At 35.9% G+C, this 10,784-nt stretch overlaps 1 long non-coding RNA gene across 2 annotated transcripts; it reads right to left on the bottom strand.

Moving 5' to 3' along the window:
• Window positions 1-312: 312 nt before the first annotated feature.
• Window positions 313-9,883, bottom strand: LOC122307945. 2 transcript variants are annotated; one of them, XR_006241867.1, is made up of 4 exons: window positions 9,697-9,883; window positions 9,067-9,581; window positions 8,424-8,512; window positions 313-772 (listed from the first exon to the last, which is right to left on the bottom strand). It is a non-coding gene; the product is annotated as an uncharacterized LOC122307945 (long non-coding RNA). The 2 variants fall into 2 exon arrangements; XR_006241865.1 differs by lacking the exon at window positions 8,424-8,512 and having other exon boundaries at window positions 9,697-9,879.
• Between the last annotated feature and the right edge of the window lie 901 nt (window positions 9,884-10,784).

The raw sequence follows: 10,784 nt of genomic DNA, 5'->3' as shown, positions 1-10,784 counted from the left end.
TTTTATGTTACAATGAAGAAGGATGTATATTGTGGAGTTCATGCAACTTATTGTGGAACCTGTAATTTTTATGGGTAAGACTCAATTTTATGTTTTTTATATTGTGTAGTGAATGAGATTTTAATCATCAATACTGAATGAGATTTTTGTGGAGTGAATGAGATTTTAATCATCAATATTAAGAGGCATTATTTGACAAGTACATTCATAAGAAAATTACACCAGGTAATGAAAACGAAGCCACAACTTGCATTAAGGTCTCCTTCACCTATGAAAGATGTTTGCTCAAACGTTTACACGAGATACCAAAGATACAAAAAAGTCAGGTTGTATAAATTAGATTGTTGCCACCCCAAAGTTTACATAAAACTTGCAAAAAGTGCTCTAAACATTACAGCAAATGACTTAATGATTACATGAGTCTTAGCAATGACTGACATATGCCATTTTTCCTCAGATACATAAAACTTACAATCATAATGAAAAACAACAATGACAAGAACAACGCTATCATGGTTCCCTTGTACTTCTTGTCTATGGCTTGGAATTGTAATTTGGCTTGTTCTTTCTTGACATGTTCATCATGTATCCTGTCGTTCCTTCGTTCAAGCTGTACTCCACAACTTGACTGGGTAATAAGGTATAAGATCATGATTCCTGGTTGGCAAAATATGCAAGTTCAGCAGCCTCTTCAAATGTCAAATATGGCACGGGCTCTGCTTGTGAGTATGTTAGGATCACATGTTAAAACACCGTCAACATCTTTCCACACCTGTAAAGGATCAAGACTTTTTTTATATTAAAAAAGAGATGCAACTTTATACACAAACAAATTCCATAATCAAATTTTGCATTTCCCAAGCATGTACATGCAGCTTTATTTTAACCTTCACATACAATAAAGTAACCTTATGCATTTCCCAATTCCACCCCACTCATCATCCCTTTAACATCTGAAGCTGTGGCCTTGTGGCCCATCACTTAGGCATATGCAAGTCTCATGGAATTTATGGTAACACGTATGAGTCTTTGAGAAAATGTGTCAAACACCTTCCCTGCATAGCATGTTATTTAATTACCTAATTCTTCCATTACATTTCATTGGTTCCCTTATCACAAACGATACACCCAGATTCACAACAAACATCTACATTTCATCCCTTTCGATTTCAAGCAATAATCCATCCATTCCAAGCAATAACACACACACACACACACACCAAACCATTGCAAAATGTACCACAGGCCCATCCTCCAATAGAATAATCCAACCATTTCAAGCAATAATCCACACCAAACCATTGCAAAACGTACAGAATTAAAAACCATGAAATGCTTATCTCATATCCTATCTCAGTCCAAACCGATGCTACATAAATAAACATTCTATGAAATTAAAAAAAAAAAATCCAACGTACCACTCTTGGGCTGGCTGGTGTCGATGGGTATTTGATGAGAGAGAAGAGGCAAGTTCTTCAGTGTGATTGGGAGAGACAGACGAGAAAGAGGGAGAGTTGAGCTTCTGAAACATACGTTTTCAATGAGAGAGAGAGAAACGAGCTTCGGTGCCCATCTTGGGCTTGCTAGGTCGATGAGAGAGAGAGACGAGCAAGAGGATTTTTGAGACAGGCGAATTGGAGGATTTGCGATGGGTATTTGATGAGAGAGAAGAGATGTGTTGGTGTGATTGGGAGAGACAGACGACAGAGAAGAGACGAGCTTCTGCACTGGACGTTTTTGAAGAGAGAGAGATTGGGTGCGGTGGATGACCATTCCTTCTGTAATGAGCGTGCTACATGGCCTTGTTTTATTGGATGCTGTTCTCAGGACTACTTCAGATGTACCGACTAGAAGGTTTTCTCTTGATCCTATTGCACACTTGGAACGGGGAGAGGCGTGAGTGAGGGTATGTCAAAGTCTCTACCCAACTAAAAAACTGAACCAGGATCAAAAGGCATCATCTAATTTATGTTGGATCAATGTGCAGGACAAAATTAATATTTCAAAACATTGAGCAAAACTCTAACAATCTTCAAATCTTGGTTTTTCTTTTGGTCTCACAGGCTAATCACTCAAGTTAAATGGAAAATACCAAAATAAATTCATCACCTTCATACGTGAGTTTTTTCTCTCTAGACAGACGATTTCTAGATCCATCCCTAGCATAGAGTTTGAAGACATTGGTGGTGAATACATCAAAAGTAGCGGTTATAGCATAGTCCAAAGGATTCTAGCAGACAATTTATACAAAAGTGACCAGGTTTCCTGCTCATTATGTAGGCACCAAAGAGACCTCCTGGTGTTTGTAGGATGGCCTCAAAAGGCAAAGGAAAAGAGAACCTAAGGTCAAACCAGAGACCAAAGGACAACGGAGTGAATGCTCAAAGTCTAACAGGGTAGGTGGGAAATCAAACAGAGAAAGCTGACAAATTGAACTAGGATAAAGGTCTAGCAGGCCCTTCCAACTGTCAAGATATTGAAGTAGGCAAAGGGACGTCTAAGGGCGATCCTAATCTGAGTCTGAACCCGGAGAAGGGTGATAACAATTAGGAGCAAGCAATCCAAGAAAATGTTTGTGGTATAAAATGGGGTTTTGATTGTAATTAGGATAACGCAAGAAACCAAAACAGAGGAAGGGGAAATACGTACAAATTGAAAGGAGATGTTAAAAAGGGGAAAGGCATTTCTCTCCAAGTGATATCTCCAAAGCCATTTCCCAAGTAGTGCTCTATTAAACAATCTCAAGTTTTTTATCCCCAACCCACCACAATTAATCAGTTGACAAACCTTTTTTCCAACTAACCAAATGAAACTTTTTTTCTTCTCCTTTACCACCCCACAAAAAATTCCGATATAAACTCTCAATTCTTCTTTCTACCCTTGCCAGCAAGGGAAAAAGAGATAAAAAATAAGTAGGAAGATTAGAAAGTACTTAAAGTTAATAATCTTCCCCCTTCATACAAGTAAATCATTTTCCAACCAGCTAACCTCTTTTCAATTTTCTCTATCACCCAATCCCAATAGTAATTGATTTATGTGAAGCCCCCAATGGAAGACCGAGATATCTCATAGGAAGCGAAGAAATTCTACAACTCAATATATTGGCCAGGTTTGAAATATTCTGAATGGAACCCACAGGAACTATTTCAGGTTTGGATAAATTAACTCAACCCCGAGACAACTTCAAAACACAGTAGAAGTGATCTTAAAGCACGAAGATGATCAGAATTGCGCTCACTAAATTTCCAAAATTTCTCATTATTTCATTCTCAAACATCACTTAAACACAAAATACTTTTCTAATTCAAATTTTAAACTTTTCATCTAATCATTACTCAAATACAAAAATCAATACAACTTTTACAAACTTCAAAACAAAAATAATATGATAAAATATATTCAAACGACTTTTTAACTTTATCTATCCACTTTCACAAACTTCAATACAATACTTATTTTAAAAAATATTTTTATTCAACTTTTTCTCACTCATTTCCCAAAACCTAATCTCAAACAAATTCTCTCACTTATCACATATTTCCAAACCTTCCAAACAAAAACACTTCTTATCAAAAAATAAATAAATTTTTTCTTATAAAAAAAATATTTCCAAACATTCTTGGTATCCAAACATGCCCCGTTTTACAGAAATTCCAAACTGAGCTAGTGTCTTTACAAATGGGATTAGCTCTAAATTTCATCTTATGAGATTACTTTCAGTTTTTAAGACTTCATACGTTATGGTTTATGATTTCAATAATATGAGGCAATTTATTATGTGAAGTCTCGTACCGAGTAAGTCACAAACGTACATAACATTCCTAATCTACGAGAAGGGGTGTTACAAGAACATAATACACCACAGTATTTCAAGTCAAACGGACACCATGTGGATGGCCAACCACCATATTTGGCCATGCTTGTGCAAAAAAAAAAGTCAATTCTATTGCGATGAAGCCCCAACAATAGAGAAGCAGCTCAAAGCATCACAAATGGCCTCAGTCCAACTCTATTCAACCAAATCCCCTCATGTACGACAAAGCACAAGGGAGCTCAGTGGTAAAAGAAAGCAGCAAAGGAAAGTTGGAGAGACAAAGGAGCACTCAAAACGACTACCTCAAAAGCGTCTGAAACGTTTATGAGGTTGAGAATAATTAGGACCTTGAGGGCAAGGATCCTTAAAGGGTCCCGGATGTTAGGAAAAGTTCTCCTATAACCTAGGTTGGAGAAACTTTCCTCCAACCCATCTATAAATATGGCAAATGTTCATTAAGCATGTGAGACACACATGATTTTCTAAAAGTCTAACTAAAAAAGACGTCATGTGCCCGTTCATTAAAAAAGTATGATTTCATATGTTCAAGGGGCACGTGAGAATTTTTTAAATGGGTTGGAGAAATTTCCTACAATCCAGTTTGGACCATTTGAGACTCTGAGTTGTTACATCTATAGGCGTGATATTTCAGCTGCATGGTTATCATGGAATGCCTGGACATGGAAGTGTGATTTAATTAGAAGCCTTTTAATATTTGAATAAGTATATACTTCTCCTTTGTTGGTTTAGTTTCATACAGAGTTTCAAACATAATCTTTATGCTAGTTTGTTATTTATAAGCAGTAGGAGTCTTAATTCTTGTGCTTTTCAGATTGGGGTTCTTCAATAAAATCAAGCAAAAAATAATGTTAAGCAATTCTTTGCTTTGGAAGGTTGACGAGTCCTCTTCACCTTAAAATTCCTAAACCCAACCCATACCATCACTCACATACTATAAAATCCTATAAATAGAGTCCCATGCAAACTGTACATGCACCTACCTCTTCAAGCCTAGGCTTTTTTGTTTTTAGCCCTCTTTTTACCTTCAGCATGCCGTAGTCTCATCTCCCCCACCATGAGACACGGCAAAGCCACCATCGTCTCTTCCTTCCTCCTAGTCACAACTACTGTCGTCCCTCCATCGCATCGTGATTAATTTTGTATTGGAAATTTTAGGAACAACACTACAGGATAAGTTGATCATAAATTAGGATTAGCATACGTTAGCTAGTTATATGTATTATTATTATTAAAGCCAGTTCTTTGAAAGCCGATATTTATGTACCACGCATGTCATGATATTTGCAAGCACGTTATTCATAATATTTCATTTCGCATATTATAGTTATGTATGTATTATATATCTCATGCATCTTATGTTGCATAAGATGCGTAAACTTTCATAAGATCAAGTGTAAGACAAGTTTAGAACAGTTAATCAGATGGTCATTTAGATACATGGTACCAATACGATTTATGGGTGGATGTGCAAGCCACGGAGCTAAGCGAGGTCCACTAGAATACTATTAGCGGCTCCCCTTGCGGCCGCGGGATGTGGGGCCAGTGCATAGCCTTGCACACAGGATTAAGTGTGTGAGCCAGTATGATAAAATAAGTCCGATATGCCAAGATAAGTCATGCATGTTATAGCATAAGTATGAACAGTCATATTTTAAGTTCTCAGCATGAAATATTTTATGAAAAACCTTATGTCTAAGCATTTTTATGTTATGATGGGTTTCTTACCGAGTCATCGACTAATTTTAGTTGTTTTATGTTTTTAAAACACCCTAGGTCAGAATATTTATAAAGGTAGAGCTGCAGGACGGGACTTAGTCCAAGGAGGTGTTATAATGTCCTAAATCATGTACAAAGATTTTAAGTTATGATTTTGATGGCATTGACTTTGAGAAATTTTAATAAATACTTCCGCACACTCTCATTTATAATTTTAGTATTTTAATACAAAACAACTCTATTTATTATAAGGAATTTTTGTACTTGGCGCTTCCTTTAGAATTTTAAAAAAAAAAAAAACAAATATATTTTTAAGTCAGGTTCAGTAGTAACACACCGGCTCCTTTGATTTTCTAAAAAACAATGTCTTTCTTAATGGTGGGGAGTGGGGTGTTGTAGTTTTGCCAAAAACTCACAAATGGCCTAGAATCCCTAGCCCTAGAAAATTCTTGCTAGCAGCAGCTCACCCCAAGAAGGCCTCTTGCCTGCCACCCTTTATACCATCAACAAACCCTAAGTCTTCCAAGAAACAACACCATATCATCTGGCACACATATTCAAGAAAGACCCAAACTTTTTGAAAGCCCTAATCGCTAGTAAAGCTGCAACACACTCCCTAAAAATAATCCAATGGCTGTCACTTAACCTGTGTTCCTTAAGAGTCCTCAATTCAGAAAAACAACACCGCAGAAACCCTATCACTCTGCCACTCTCAAGAAGCCTCGAGATTTTAACCTATAGCAAACCCTACCATCTATATCTTGGTCAATAGGAGCTGCCGCCCCTTCTCTCTCATCCAACCCCAATTTTCTTTCAAGAAAATTAACCTCAAGATTCTATGTTGTGTGACCCCTTTTTCTCCATGCAAAACCCTACAGTTTCCAATCTCCGATAACCAAGAATAGCCAAGAAAACACTCCTCAGACTCTGCCATCCCTTTCCATCTATTCTTTCTTGAGTTTCAACAATCAAGAACTTCAAGATTCGAAGAATACTTATTGATCGTGTATAACTAATACTTTCAGTTACTTTTCTCCATTGGATCGACTATACTCATCAAACTCACCAAGTTATGGACTGACCAATAAATCTGTCAATTTCCAAAGCCTAGGAGAGCCAACTGGTCATGTTTATACCATGATTTCAAAAAGGAATCACACAGTATACACACATGCTTTACCACACCAAAAAGGCCATCTGAATGCTGTTACTAGACTGGAGATACATGAATCAAACCTCTAGTTATGAAAAATCTAGTCAAAATATACAAGGACATGCATAAGCATACCTTAACCGTGAAACTCAAAGCAAGCTATGGCCATATGATGCTGTCCATGTTAACAGCATAAAGGGAAACTGGTAAAAGAAAAGCTTTGGCAGCAAAAAGTACTTACCTGAGACCTAGAACCTGATTTTCATTAATTCCTCTCATGAGAGTTAAACCCTAAAACCCTCCAGACCATATGTTAGCATGCATGTTTACATCACATCACTGGATCAAAATTTAGAGCTTTTACCTGCTGTGCAACCGAGAACCTTAGTGAATGGATAGAATAGTATTAAACCATAGAACAGCGTCATTGACACACACCATTGAGCATATTATGGCACACCATGTGTTTCTTTTACAAGTCAAGGGCATGATCTGTCTTCTAGTTTAAAGGATCAATGTTTAGATAGAAATTGATATTATGATATATATGTGATTTATATAGGTGCTTGTTGATTGTTTGCACCAAACTAAGTGGTAAGCAACTATGATCATACCCTTCTAGCTAATTTTTTAAACAAAAATGCTCTTTCAGCGAAGCTGTATGAAATGTACATGTTTTGAAAGAAATACACTGCATAGACTGTTCATTGGAAGCCCATGTTACATGTAACCTATCATTATTTTTTATTTTTGGATAAGTAAGAAGTAAATGTACCCTATCACTATTATACAACATGATGAATGCAATGAAATGAATTGTATGATTTTACTTGCCATCATATACTTATTGTATCATTATATATTAAAGGAATGAAAGATGGAAAAATGAAAGGAAAAGGGGAAAGGAAAAGGAAAGAATAAGATCAAGATCGGACAGAAAATGAATGAATGCATGAGATAAATGTTTTTCGAAAAGGGGCCATAACAATGATTATTTACAGTACCAGAGATAAAGGGCGGACTGCAATGCCTGGAATGGCTCACCAGCAGTGCACCTAGTTATGCCCATCATGGAGGAGGATCAAGTTCTGGCCATTGGGGGATCAGAGGAAAAAAAATGTATATGTAACTATATAAATGAACTAAAAGTGATTGAAAATGCTCTTCTATAACTTACTTATAAAAAAGGGCCTAGACTATTGGAACTGTTTTTAAGAACAGTTTTAATTTAGGTTTTAATATGTGATTTTCTGAATTAACACAAGACTTGAAATTTTTTTTATATGCTACCTATAACTCTCTTTTATTTAATAAAGTTCGGTTGTTTTCGTTTTATGGAATCTTTTATAACCCGGCTTGTAAGAAAATTCTTTTAAAAGTGAGCAGCATTCCTAACCAGGGAGGAGGTATTACATAACATGTCGCAATAATCTATCAAAGAATAATGACGCTTATAGACAAGCAGGTTATTGTAGAAGGAAAAAAAAAAAAAATCAGTAAATTGGGTTCCTACAGTTTCATGTGCCCAATGATTGGCTAGCTAAAACTCAACCAAGAAATTCAACAAGCTGCAACACAAAACACGTGCACATTTCAAGTAAACATATTTTTTTTTTTTTTTTGATAAGTTAATTTCAAGTGAAATTGTAACAGAATAAAGGTATGGTATACAATTGATGTGCAACCAAAATAGCAAATATTGATGTTACTAACCAATACCTTCTGGAATCTAATGCTGCAAAAAGTGGAGAACTATAGAGGCAACAAGCTTCATGCTTATAGGTTGGCTGCTAATTCATTTTCAGTTCCTGGAATTAGTTAGATGGTATGAAGCAAAACGCACTTATCAAAAGAATAACGCAATTATCAAAAGAATGAAGCAAAACGCTAAAAGTAATAGCCTCAAAGAACATCCATAGCTACGGACTCCAAAAGTGTAGTTAACAACCTCAACAAATCAAAATGAGACTCCAAAGGGAGGTCTAAAGGTTGTGAAGGAGAATATTCCTAAAGATCTAATATTTTCTCTCAGAAAATTCCTGTGCTAGCTATAGCTGTCCAAGAGTATCCGGGTACCAGATTGCCCAGTGAACTTCTTTTTTAAAATACAATGTAAAAAGTAATTCCTACGATGGATGAGTATTTTTGTATTAAAAACAAAAAGAAAATCACACAACTTATCATCAAAATCAGTCCTATGGCCTCGAGTTTCTGTACAATTGAACAAGAAGTTCATCTGCACAGCAATCCAAGTTATTCCATGGTAAACACCAATAAATACTCATCAACTTACCTACTCTTTAAATCTTTCCTACTCTTTTTCATGCTAAATCAGGGAAAACGAAATTTCATCCAAACTTACCTCTGCGGCGGACCAGCTTCAAGAGCAGCGTTTGTGAATTTTCCGCCACCACCTACTTCAAAACATTCAGGATCAGATCTGAGCAATTCACTCGCCCTATAATTCGTTGGAGCTAAAGCCCGCGAATTCAATTGATCCAATAGAATCAAATCAACCCACGAACTCCTATCAAGGACCGACGCCAAATAAATTAACTTCCAAGGTCTTTCGGAATCGCCCGCCTTTCCCTGATGGCAATCCGCGCATCTCGGAAAGGCGTCGCGCACTTGTCCCTCGCGAACCCGACACACTTCTCCTTCGCCGTCACGAAACAACCCACCATTTCTCGCTCCTCGCACCACTCTCGTTCTCTTAGATCCGTCGGTTTCCGGCCGATCACTGCGCGCCACCAGGGGGGTTTACATGGAGAGGTTCGAGGAACTGAGGAAGAACTCACTGAGGAAAGCTTCAGAAATGCCGAGGAAAGTCCGGAAACCCCGGCAATCGATTGCCCATCAGAGCACACCACCTCCACGCTGCGTATCGTAATAAAGTATTAAACTTTTAAACCTCGATCTTTTTTCATAATTAGTGAACTTATGAACGTATTTTTTAAATTAAAATATATAAATTAAAATATTTTCCTCTAACCTTGATCCATATCTTCTTCACTCTTTCACTTTATCTTCTCTCTATGGAACATATATTTGAACTCCATCACCATCCGCACTACTCTTCCTCCGACGATTAATTACAAATAATTTGTGTTTTCGGAAGAAAAACGATTGTATGGAGAAAAAGATGATCGATGATGAAGGTTACAACTTAGTTGTTCTTTTGCCGCCTTAGGGAAGGTTTGGACTATGAGTTAAAATAAAACATTATTAAAATATAATTTTTAATATTATTATTATTTAAAAATTACAACAAAAATTATTTATAAGAATTTAAATCTAGAAGTTTGCCTAACGAGGCAAGTAGGCAACTCATGACCCATCCTTTTAGAGCTCCTTGCGAGTATTTTCAGGTATTTTTAAACATTTTTTTTTCAAGCATCACTTGAATAAAAAGTAATTTAATTTTTAATTTTTAATTTTTTTATCTAATTATTATAATTTTTCTAAACTCTTAAACAAAATACAAAACCCTATACAACTTTTCCGAAATTTCAAATAGAAATTATATTCAAAGAATATTTTAACTTCATAATATTTTTATTTAATTTTTTTCTTTCATTTCTCAAAACTATATAAAATATCTTAAGTCAAACTATTTGATTATTATTCACAAACCATTTCACTACTATTCGTATATATTCAGATATATTTGTAATATCTAAACATCCCGTTAATCCTTCACTTTCCTTGATCAAGTTCTCATATATATTCAGAAAGTGTCTTAAAAGCACTAGCATTGGTTTAGCCAAATGCCAGTGCTCTTTATAATTTAGCCAACGAGGAGAAAAAATGATCTACATCGAATTAGTTAAACCAATTTCATTTACAAGATGAGCTATAGTCTTTACAAAATAGTAGTCATATTTGAAATGACGTAGCTCCTTCATATTGAATATTTAATCATTTTCTGAGTTCACTTCGCATACTCCCTTTCGTTTTCCTACCCAAGGCCAAGTTTCCTTCTCATATTTAGTTAAAAATCATTTACATTTTATAAAATATGTTAGTAGATGAGATTTAATTATTCGAGTTATACATATATAAATTCCAATGTCATTGTCA

The sequence above is a fragment of the Carya illinoinensis genome, chromosome 1, assembly GCF_018687715.1.
Source record: "Carya illinoinensis cultivar Pawnee chromosome 1, C.illinoinensisPawnee_v1, whole genome shotgun sequence".
Classification (NCBI taxonomy): Eukaryota; Viridiplantae; Streptophyta; class Magnoliopsida; order Fagales; family Juglandaceae; genus Carya; species Carya illinoinensis.
The sequence above is the reverse complement of the archived record's forward strand: the minus strand, read 5'-3'. Positions and strand labels throughout refer to the sequence as shown.